Here is a 12,525-nt window from a genome sequence, read left to right on the forward strand (position 1 = left end):
CCTTGGAGTCACTAGGGATTCAAGTGAGATGGGTCCAGTCCTTTTCCTCAGCAGGGCAGAGGTTGGCATCAGCAGGACAGCTCAGCAAAGCAGAGAGGCAGTTCCTCAGTACAGTCAGTCACAGCAAAGTGGCAAACCTTACAGCACAGCAGAGGTTTTATAAAGTGCACATGGGTCCCTTTCAGCCCAATCCTGTCTGTCAGGCTATCTGTGGTGGGTAATTAGCCCTTTGTGTGAGGACAGCACACAGCCTGATTAGATGTAAGTGTGAGCCGCCTTCCCCCTTCCTGCCCAGGAAGGCTATCAGAATACAGATGAGCCCTCTGTCAGACTATGTTTGTGGCTGTCTAGAGGGGTTGCACAAAGTATAGGTGTCACCCAGCCCAGATGTGTATTGGAGACTGGCTGCAGGCATACAGAGCAAAGTTAAGAGCAGAAACATAGCCACTTTCTAAAAGTGGCATTTCTAAAATGGTAATGCCAATTCCAACTTTACCACTGAAGAGGATCTCTCCACCATACCAATGCTATGAAACATGGTGTAGCTACTCCTTACTGAGAAGGAATTACAGTTTAGGAGTGTTTACAGGTATCACCAATGCTTACCTATGTGAGAAGTAGGCCTCACTGTGGTGAAAAACTAATTCAGCTGTTTGTCACTACGGGACATGTAAAACTTAAAAGTAAAGGTTGTGCTTTTTAGTTGCACAGCACCATGTCCCTTAGGGCCTTCCTTAGGGGTGACTTATGTATAATAAAAGTGGAGTTGTAAGCTTGGCAAATGGTTTTAAATGCCAAGTGGAAGTGGCAGTAAACTGCACACACAGCCCCTGCAATGGCCAGCCTGAGACAGGTTTCAAAGGTTACTTGGGTGAACGGCACAACCAGTGCTGCGGGCCCACTCGTAGCATTTAGATTACAGGCCCTTGGTATAAGGTATACCACTTTACGAGGGACTTACAGGTAAGCTACATATGCTAATCAGGTATATACCAATACCATCATGTTTTAAGAGAGAAGCACATACACTTTAGCTGGTCAGCAGTGGTAAAGGGCCCAGAGTCCTAAAGCCAACAAAAAGAGGGTCACAAAAAAGGAGGAGGAGGAAGGCAGATGTTTGGGGGTAATCCTGCAAAATGGGCCATTTCCAACAAAGGGGGAGGCCACTTACCTGTTAGACCTCAAGAACCCAGAAACCTATTAGGTACTCCATATCAATCACCTTTATCCCCCACTATGAGAGGTCTGAGGTCACCACGCTACTGGTAAAAGATGATAGGGAGGAAGAGGAGCTGAAGTTCTCACAGACCTTCTGTCATACAGAGAAAAAGGTGGGTAGGTGGAAAGTTTCAACATTTCACCTATCCTGACCCCAAAACAGCAGAGGGACTGCTGCCAGTAGGTTGGACAGTTTGCCTTACTGTTTTCCCTCAGTCCTACACATACACATTTGTATAACCATGGTATTGATGATGGGGATAGTCTCCCTGTCAAAAACAAAGTATACAGGCTGCCTAACAAAGTGAGGGCAGGCATCAGTGAGAAAGTCTTTACATTGCTGGAATTAGTAGTGATTGAGCCCCTAGTAGTCCCTGGTCCAGCCCAGTGGAGGTGGTACCCAAGGCTGCCCCTCAGGGTGCTACCCCAGAACTCAGGTTTTGTGTGGACAACAGAGGGCTCAACTCAGTCCTCCCATCCCCAGAGCTGATTAGCTCATAGGTCAGTTAGGGGCTGCCAACGTTTTGAGTACTTTTGAATTGACTGCTGGGCACTGGCATATAGCCCTTACTGAGGGGGCTAAAGTCAGGTCAGCATTCTCTACCCCTGAGGGCCACTTTCAATTTAAAATGATACCCTTTGGATTGAAGAATGTTCCTGACATCTTCTAGAGCCTTGTAAACCAGGTCTTAACTGGAAAAGGAGCATTTAATATTGCTTACCTGGATGACATAGCTTTCTTCAGCAGTATTAGGTAGGACCACGTATTTCACCTGCAGGAGGCATTTCACACCCTGCAGCAGGCAGGTCTAACTATCAAGGCAAGTAATTGCCAGATAGGGCAGGGTTCTTTGGTGTACTTGGACCATCTTGTTAGAAGGTGTAAGGTGCAGCCTCTACTGGTCAAACTAAAGACTATCATTACCTAGGAGCCTTCAAAACAGAATGGAGTACCTTCCTAGGGCTCACCGGTTATTGCTATTACAGGAGGTTGGCCAAGGGATCTAGCACTAGTGTTGCCCCGTTCAATGAGTTGGCTTGAAAGAAATATCCCAAAAAAGTGATCTGGGCAGATGCCTGTGAGAAAGCCTAGGCACTGAAGAAACTGATACCATACATGTTTGTGACGCACTTCTGGTTGCAGACAGACCACATGCCCCTCAGATGGCTCATGCAGGTGAGTGGTGAGAATTCAAAGTTGTTAAGGTGGTCCATCTCGTTGCTGATGATAATCAACTTCACAGAGGAACAATGTCTGGGGTCAGACCACTCTAATGCTGATGGTATGTCCAGGTTATTCTACCTTAGTGATGAGAACTCCCAGAAGTTTGAGTAGTTCTCCCCACTTTCTGCTGGGGGACACATGTTAGACCTGTCAGCCTCAGGGTGGTCTTCCCCCGAACCTTTTGCCTTGGACCCCCTCTATGTGCTATAACTAGCCTACAACAAATTGACATATTTAATTTACTTATGTGTCCCTTGTGGAGTGACATACCATATACCCAGGGCCTACAGTGTAAATGCTACTATTGGGCCTGCAACACTAATTGTGCCACCCCCTTATGTAGCCCCCTGAAAAATTCTGCATACAAGACCACGGATTCTTTTTGTGTATGATATAGTAGAAAGGGGGATTGCATCCAGTTTGGTCTCTAAAATTTTCCCTCAGACCCTCGATAGTGTAGTTCTTACAATTTTAAACTGCCAATCCGATTTGACAATATAGTCCCCTTGCCAAGCCTTATGCTCTCGTTGTATTGGCTATATGTCACACCTAATCTAGGCCTTAAGTAAAGCACAGGGCAGGGTGCATTGTAATTAAAAGGTTTGACATATACTTCTATGTTTGTACATGACTTTATAGTGAAAAACGTCTATATTGTTTTTCAATACTGTGAGGTCTACTTATCCCATACAATAACATTGGATTGCTTTATTATATTTAATAGGTGCTAACTTTTGATTGGGAACAAGGAAGCGTTTTGCGTTTGGTGACTGAGAAATTGTAATTAAAAATCCTCTTCATTCAGTGGTTTCGGGGGAACTGGACTGGCACCCTCTGCGGGCTCAAACTTCAGCTGCGAAAAGATATTGCCAGGTGGAATGCGCTCCCCCTCTCTCTACTCGGTAAGGCAGCCCTTTTTAAGATGATGTCCCTACCCTGATTCCTATATGCCCTTCAGAATTCCATGGATCTGGTACTCACGTCCTATTTCTGGGAGTTCGAGAGCCTCCAACGGGATCTGCTGTGGAACGGTAAACCTCGCATTGCTCTCAGCAAGCTTTCCCTCAATTGGTATGATGGAGGTATTAGCCTCCTAGACATACGATTATACTATTGGGCGTCCCATCTGTCCTCCATTAACCACTGCACATAAGCCCAGCCTTGTGACCCGGGATATAATATGGATAGGTGGCTCCTCTCCGGGGGGGGACCTTTAGTAGAGCCCTTTATTCTAGGCCCCGGCGCTATCCACTCACAAGCCCCACTAAACATTCAGTACACGTATGGCATGCGGCCACCAATCGCCTCGGCTGGAGAGGGAAGTTAACGTTAGAGACACCGCTATGGGACTCCGAGCAACTGGGTGACCTATGAAGAGTAAGGGATTTGACAAATGGGATCTCAAAGGTATTGCATGTATAAGGGATTCGTGGGACGAATCTGATATTAAGTCTTTTGCAGCATTACAGCAACAATATAGCTTGGCTGATTCAGAGCATTTCCGATATGCACAGGTTCGACATGCACTTCACACACACCTACAGCCTGGGGTCATGCTGCCGGAATCAACCCCACTGGAAGATAGGGTGCTGGATGGTCATCTCCCAGGCAGTGCCATTTCCTTGATATATAAAAAACTGGTCAACAACATCTCGGATCCTCTCCTAGCTCTTTGAGAGAAGTGGGCCAGGGATGGCATAGAGATGGATGACAAGGAATAGCAGGAGGCAATCTCTTCTCCCAGAGTTGTGGCGATACCCGCTCGTCTCAGCCTCGTCCAGTTAAAACTCCTCCACCGTATCTTTGTAAACAGGCCCCAATTGGTGTGAATGGGAAGAGTAGAAGAGGGGGCCTGCTGGTGGGGCTGTGGCCAGTTGGGAACCTTTTTTCATATACTTTTGGGAATGTCCACAAATTCAACCGTACTGGCGTAATATCCACAACATTATCAATACTGTACTGTCTGCCCAGCTCCAGGTGGAGGCCCGTAGGTGTCTCCTAAACATCTGGTAACCAACTGACTTGAACGTATGCTTGACGCAGTGGGTGACTTTGGGGCTATTGCTGACCATGAGGAATATAGTCCAGCGATGAGGGGCGTCGGTTCCACCCACGGCACAGGAATGGGGAGGGGATATGGATTGGCCAATGTTTAGAGAAAAGACTGTATATGTGTCACGTGGATGTCCCAAAAAATGGTCTAGCACGTTGGGCCTGTGGTTCTCTTATCGTGGGGATATTTGTCAACCCCCGCTAACACCTGCAAGTGATGATCCCCCGTCGCCCTAGACCTTCCACGATGTATCTAGTGAAATTGCCTGCTGTACTACTGATGCCTACCGATCTGCTCCTTCTGTGTTACCAATGTGCTATTGCTAATGTGCTATTGCTGAAGTGTGTGTGTTTTTTCTTTCTTAATAAAAAATGTTTTACAAAAAAAAACCTTTCATGGTAAAGTCAAATTTTAAGTAAACATTTTGAAAGTGCCACTTTTAGCATTTAGACATTTTGCTGCCCTGTCCTCCTCCTGAGTCACATGACTGGGTGTGGTTGACATTTGGACTTTGTTTATTCCTCCCAGACAGCTACATAATAGAGGGATTAGGTGTGACTTGTCATGCCTGCATTGTTCATGCAGCCAGCTTAGAGCTAGCACAGGTAAATCAGGAATATTCAAGCACTTCAAAGGGAATTATCTAGAAACGTCTTATGCTTCAAAGAAGGCTGCAGGTATAAAAATAGGGTCCTCAGAACCACTCCTCAGTTCAATTTCTGGACCTGCAGAAGGACTCTCAGAGGGCTGACTGAAGCTGTGGCATGTTGTACTCTTCACAAGACCGATTTGCTTTACCTAGGAGGACTGCTTTGGTAATGTTAATGTTATTGACATTTGTACAGCGCAACTGTTACCCAAAGGTGTCCTGGTGCTGTGTGAAGTCCTATAAAGGCATAAAGACAGAGAGATGGGGCGGACCTTGACAAACGACGGGGGCTCTTCTGTACTTTACCCTGCCTGCTCCCTGGTGCAGGCTGCTTCGCGGTGTTCCGGTGGGCTCGCTGGTGCTCTCTGTCTCCCCTCCCGCCGCCGCAGACACAGCTACTGCGGCTGCAGTGTGGAGGTGGGGACTACATACCCCAGGCTGCTCAGCGGCACAGCGGCGGAAACCTCCAATGATACTTCCGCGCACGAAGGCGCATATAATCCGAGGATAACCCCGGCAGAGCGGGCGGACCTTGACAAACGACGGGGGCTCTTCTGTACTTTACCCTGCCTGCTCCCTGGTGCAGGCTGCTTCGCGGTGTTCCGGTGGGCTCGCTGGTGCTCTCTGTCTCCCCTCCCGCCGCCGCAGACACAGCTACCGCGGCTGCAGTGTGGAGGTGGGGACTACATACCCCAGGCTGCTCAGCGGCACAGCGGCGGAAACCGCCAACGATACTTCCGCGCACGGAGGCGCATATCATCCGAGGATAAAACCCGCAACGCGGGACCGCGCGCGGGACTAGCCGGGCTAAGCCCGCGCAAAGGGCGGGCCCTCAGAGGCCCATGGAGGACGGGACGGGGCCGTACACCTTGATTTCGTGAGTCCAGGAAAAGACGAGGTAAACCACACCTGCATTATTTCATCGTATTATCTATTGACTTTGCCCCTGTCCTAGGTCTGACACCACAATATGTCTTCCAAGGGGGATAACATTACAATGCCCATTGAGAACTTTCAACCAGTAGACGTGGACCAAGCGCCCTCGTGGCTAGATGAGCTAAATTTCCTATGCAAAACCACACATGTCTTTGTGGATTCACCGTTGTGTGTACCATCCGATACTGGCAGCCCCTTGCAACCCCTCCCATTATCTAATGAAGATAACATTCAAAACATCCAAAGGCCCGTTATTCTTGACTCCTTATCTGCTATAGGGAATTGTAACGGGGCAAATAACATGGGGAATCAACCTAAATTGTGCTTAAGCCCTACACTTCCTGCAAGCAACCTATCCATGATTCCAGAGACTGCTGAGAAACTAGTTGTCCTACCATCTTCTTTTCAGAAGGAACTATTATCCGTTATTGAACATCTGGTCAGCTCTCTCATAACACCACTGTTAGATAAAATTACCACACTAGGGGATAGGCTGACGGGACTGGAAGAAACCATCAAGTCCACCACGTCTACTGTGCCAGCTACCAAAAGTACTGTAACATCCAAATGTCCTGATCTACCATCCACCTCGATAGACCCAAAGTCAACCACGCAAGTCATAAGAGACTTAACCCAACCACTAGCCTCCAATGTACCAGCCCTAATTCTCCGTAGACCCTCCCCTACACTTACTCTCTCGCAACCTGCTGCTCCTAGAGCACACCATAACAAAGTTACTTCCATCAACCTCCCCCTGGAGGCAGCTCCTTTTGTCTGTGTCCTCGCAGGAGTACCAGCACTTCCCCCAGGCAATATCGAGAGACAACACGACCTGCTGAACAAGGTCAAATTTTGGCTGACCATCAATAGACCCTTGCCACCCAACCTTGTGGGCACAATAATGAGTGTTAGAAGGGTGGGCTGGCTGGGTTCTCTCCAAAAAGATATTGTTGGTGATCTAGTTCTTGTTAGAATCAGACAGAGAAATATTGTCCCGTACCTTTGTACCTGTGCACCTCAAGTGGGAAACAGCCCAATCTCCGTCTGGGACTTGCACGATTTCTACCCCAGAAAGTCATGGTACTCCAAACCCAGTCTAAAGGCAGGGTCCAATATGTTAATGGGCAGACGTTTTCCTGCTCATAACCGTCAGGAATCCTTGCTCTATAGTCCTAAGTACTGGAACTCCCATTAATTGTTGGTTGATTAAATCTTGACCTGTGTATAGTACGTTACAATCAAGTAACCTATTCCAACGGGTTGGGTAATAGTTTTTTAACATGTAGATATTATGTATTATTGTATGTATGTTTTTTATTTATCATTGTTTTGAACTGTATGCTTTTATGATTTTTTGATTCAAAAATCGAATAAAGCTATTGACTGATTGACTGACTGACAGAGAGACTGTAGTGTAGTTCCTATCATCCCAATAGGCTCTGCGCATTGGAATAATACCTACAGCAGTAAAGGCCTAGGCCAGACGTTAACTAGGTCTACTACTGTCGATACTAGACTTAAAGTTTTGGGTTTGCCAGCTTAGCTCAGAGTTCACTAGAAACTTTCTCGAATGTTCAAGGAGGACTTAACTTCCCTGATTAGACAAGAAGGGATTTAGTTTCTGACAACCATAGAACATGACAACTTTGCTCTCCCCTAATCAAGAGTAAATCTCGAGAGTCGTGTGAACAAAAGGCAATTTATTTTACTCAGTCAGTACGTGCATTCTTAGTCTCATCAGAATGTAGAGAAAAGGAAGAGACGGGCGTGTTCAATAAAAAGGTGTTATTTATTGATCAGTCTCTTTTCTCATACAAGAGAAATGGATCGATATTATTGCAATACTTATAGTTAAGTAAAGTGCATACATTAAAAGCAATAGTATAAAATAATACTGTAAAAACATTGATATGGTTTCTAAGCCATAAGATGTTTTAAAATGAATAAAATATATTACATACACATATACATTTGACTAAACGTGCTCAACTGGTGTTTCTAGATACGCCTACCCCGTGTACCTGACCTAAGCCTAATACGTGGGCGGGAATAGAAAGTTACAGTTTAAGTTAAGTTTGTTTTTGCCAAGTGAATAACTAAAGAATTCTCTGTGAGGGGTTATTCAGTTCTGTACCTGGAAGTTAGGATGAATGAGGAATGGTATCTCTCTCTCTGGTCTCGATATTCCAGGCTGCCTGCGAGGGCTACCCGGAAACGCCGGTGCTGGAATTCTCGGCAGGAGAAAGCAGCTTCTCTCAGCGCGTCAGGAAGGCGGGGCTGCTGCCAGCGGGGTCTGCTCTGCTCTTGGCTTCGGCAAGTATGGCTGCTCCGTCTCGTCACCACGCGTGTGTTTGCATAGGGCAAGATCGGTAATATTTATACCTTTAAGGTGCCGAGATTGACGTAAGGATGGACATAGATACGTCAATAAGGATGTCATACGACTTGCTCGTTAGCACATTCTTTTACTGAAGTTCTCGGTGAAATCAAAACAATGGCTGCAGGGTTTTGCCCAGGTTGTCATAGGTTTGATTTGTTATGAGAACTCCGTATGCCTTATCAGGGGCTGGAGCAATATCGCTTGTCTAATTAGATCGCAAGCGTTATGACCTAATCAGATAACACGTTCCTGTGCCGTAGTGTGACTGCGTCAGATAACGGTATCTGCATCATGGGGGTTTTCTGCCTCATGGGCTGACTGCTAGTTAACTTGTTGGTTTGTTTAACTAGAATAGGGTCAGGAATAGGGGGATCGATTCAGAACCTATAGGAATACATGACACCCACTCCACGCTAACTATGGACATATTTACTAATCTAGGCATAGTATAACATAGTACAACATACTATAGAGTAGTGTGTATACCTTACCACCCCAAAATACATAAATGCATCTTGAAATTCTTCAAATATACGGAAAATTTGCAGACATATATATTGTATGCACTCAAGCTGTATAATAATGCTAAGGTAATCACGCATTTGTATACATTATTGCTTATTTGGTATATGAGAATTACACATGAAATGGTTTCTTAAATACAGAAAAAAGTTTCAAGACCATTCCATCACAGAATAAAATATTTGTGAACATACCAGCGGGCAGCTAAAGTCTATAAAGTATCTAAAAATAGAAATCTTAGTTCTTTAGGAATAGTTTCTTACTTTAAGCAGAAGATAAGTGTCCCGAAAAACCGAAAAAATGAATTGGGGCTTCTGAAAGAGTTGCTGTCCGTGAACTGGAGTGAAAAATAGTTCATGTGACTTTATTATTTAAATTTGAAGGCCGAATTCAGGGAACGCCGTGTGCGAGCTTGCTCAAAAGTCTCTATTTCTGTTCGGGTGAGAACATCATATCATTTAGGCTTTCGAAAAAACTGTCAACAGCTTCCTGGGAAAGTTCCACTTACTCGGAAATAGGTGTAATCATGCATTCTTGTGCATGATTGTCTCCATTGACATTCTGATTCGCATTGCTGACAGAAGGTCGTACCTGTTCGATGCTGCTTTCATCTTGAACTTCACTACCCATCAATCGCAGTGGTGAAGCTTCCACGAATGCCGTCATCAGGATGGGTAGCCTTTGAGGGCAGCACAAAGCATGAACCTTGATCGGGCTCAACAATGTTTCTGCATCCATCGGCGCATCCGATTGTAGCGTCAGACATGTGTCTAACACGCATTCTTCTCCGCATAGCAGACACCTTAATACAGGTAAAACACATCTTTGCCACATTGGTCGAAATGATAGAAACCAAGTCATGTTCAGGTCTCTAAGCCGGGAGAGTCCCAGGATTTTTGATATCCGGTCCCGGTATCCAATGGCTAGGATTGTTTCTTCTCTTGTCGCCAGAGTTTTGTCTGTGACATGGGTTGCCATAACGAAAAATAAGGACTAAGAATAGGATTCCTGCAATTAGTCCCAGGATCAGGGGAACCCCGCCAAAAATCGAATGGACGAAATCTGGAAAAATACCCAGTATGGCTTTGAATGGTGTTAATGCCATTGAAAATACTGTCTTAAATACCTTTGAGACCCCATTGGTATCAGAAATATTTAAGATTTCATTCAGGATTTCCGCGAAATGTACGGGGGAATTAGTTGATAATAATGTATGTATCTCTGCAGTCGTCCTTGCGACTTGTAGATCATACGTCTCTTTTGATGACGAGAGCCTGGTAGGCGTCTGAAGAAGCACTGTTTTCATTCTGCTTAAAGTATCTATTCGAATAGAAGTCATTTTCAAATCGGGCCATGCCCTTGCCTCCCTGTCTGGGAAGGAGCTGGGGAACAACGAGCGTCCACAGCACTTGACCTTCGCAGTGGTAGTTACTAGATAAGGAGTCCCGGGCATAAGACTACAACATCTGCGGTCTACAATAGGAATGTAACTCCCATTATAGAGTCTTCGAAAGAATGGTTCTATTTCTGTTGCAGGTGCGCCTTGCTGGTGACATGAAAGGTTGTATGAATTCCCTTCACAGGCTCCATGCAAACTAATTCCGTTACACAGAAGTGTGCCACTTAGTGACATCGCACAATTGTTGCCACTAAGAAACACTTTCTGTCCTTTATTACTGACACATGCATGTGAATAGGGCAGGTTCCATGTTGTTTTAAGGTACCCCTTTCCCAATTTCTCGTACATGCCAGCCTGTATATATTTTTGGCAGTATTGAAACCTGAAGGTTGAGATTGGAATATTTATTATCCCATGTATTATCCATTCACTGACAGGTCGTTCTGACATTGTCACTGGTAATCTTTTGAGTTTTTCAATGCTCAAGATTGTATAATCAGCACCCTTTTGTGCCATACTGATTTGTCTATCAGTAAGGTTAAAGATTTGGAATAATGACGTTGTGTTGATTAGACGCCAAGGCACATAGCCTGAACGCAGATTTTGTAACGTCCAGCCAAGCTGTACAATAGAACGCAATTGTGACTGACCGTGTTGTAATAACAGTAAGTCTTGCGATAATATATCGATTGCTGAAGACACAATGCTGTCCAAAGAAAAAATTCTGGAGGACAGAGTCATTAACCCATTGTCCACTACAGAAAGTGATTTTTCCAAACTAATACGGTCAATTTCCCGTATTCTCTCTGCTGTTTCAATTTGAGTAACCTTCCAGGCCTCATTGTATGCTGCATATACAGAGGCTGCTATGAAACGCTTTTGACGCTGTTTGCGTGGTCCCATAGTGAAATCACGCAAGTCGTAAGTAAAGTTAGGTGTTGCTTAATTTCTGCCAGTGTGGAAGTTTGTAGCCATTGAAGGCATAATTTGCCCACACTGTAGGTGGTTATTATCCCTGGGTGATGTCTTTGAGGATATCTAGGGTCTGGCCTGGTCATTTTTAACCCCTGCGTTTTGTTCAGGAATCTGTCTTGACAGTTATTAGTATCTGTGGGCCAGATCAACCACTGTTTCCAATCAGGATGTGTTCTGTTTTGGTTTAATATATGGTTTACGTCTATCTCTTCATCTGTGTCAGAGTTATTGCTAAACATTGTTGGCTTTGGAATAGACGGTTTATTTAAATCTTTGATTTTGGCTAAGCCAAGACAGGTGGTCTGTTGAACAGTGTCATTTAAAAATATCATTTGTTCTGGGATCATGCAGGCTCTAAACAAAGCTTCTATACCCTGTACTTGCCAATCTTTTGTACCCCAAACACTTTTCAATTCAACATTTTTGTCCCAATAATCAAAACCAAAAGTATTCATTTGTTCAAAGAATGAGTCTGAATATAACAATTTTGTGTTGGTTATCATGGTCTTGGTCCCTGTCTTATTTGATAATTTAAAATAAAATGCTTCAGCATTACTTGTGTTAAAACCTGAAAAATATGAGTATTTGTCGTAAACGGTTCTTGAGCTCCCTTTTGGAGGTGTTGCACAATGTTCCCATTGATTATAGTTTAAAACATTTCTAGGTTGTGCAGATCTATGTAAAAAATGGTTACCATAGTGGTTATAACAGTACATACTATCATAATTTGAAGAACCCTGCAAATAATCATGTTTGGTAAATTTAGCAGACATTACTAAATCAGACATCATATTATTAATGCTTTCGAAGTCCCAATCATCAGCAAATGAGTTTGGTTTTACAATGTCACTCAAGGAGATCTTAATTTGGTGTGGATATTTCAGGATCTCGACCGGACCATAAATTTCATAGTCAGTGTTGTCCCAGGCTACCCCACCAGGTATCGGATTGGCTGTGAAGTTGGCTGAAGAAAGTTCTCTTTTCTCGACGTGTGAAGATGTGCGTGGTTTGAGGATCAAGTTGATTTTCTGACTTGCTGTGTCCATTTTTGCATATTTTCCCTCAATAAAGCGTCCCAATGTTAGTATCATGATGAGCCAAAGTATGAGGATAAATGCACCAAAACCCACCCAAAATTCAATCCATGGAGAAATCAGATATGTTTCTT

The sequence above is a fragment of the Lissotriton helveticus genome, chromosome 3_1, assembly GCF_964261635.1.
Source record: "Lissotriton helveticus chromosome 3_1, aLisHel1.1, whole genome shotgun sequence".
NCBI classification, from domain to species: domain Eukaryota; kingdom Metazoa; phylum Chordata; class Amphibia; order Caudata; family Salamandridae; genus Lissotriton; species Lissotriton helveticus.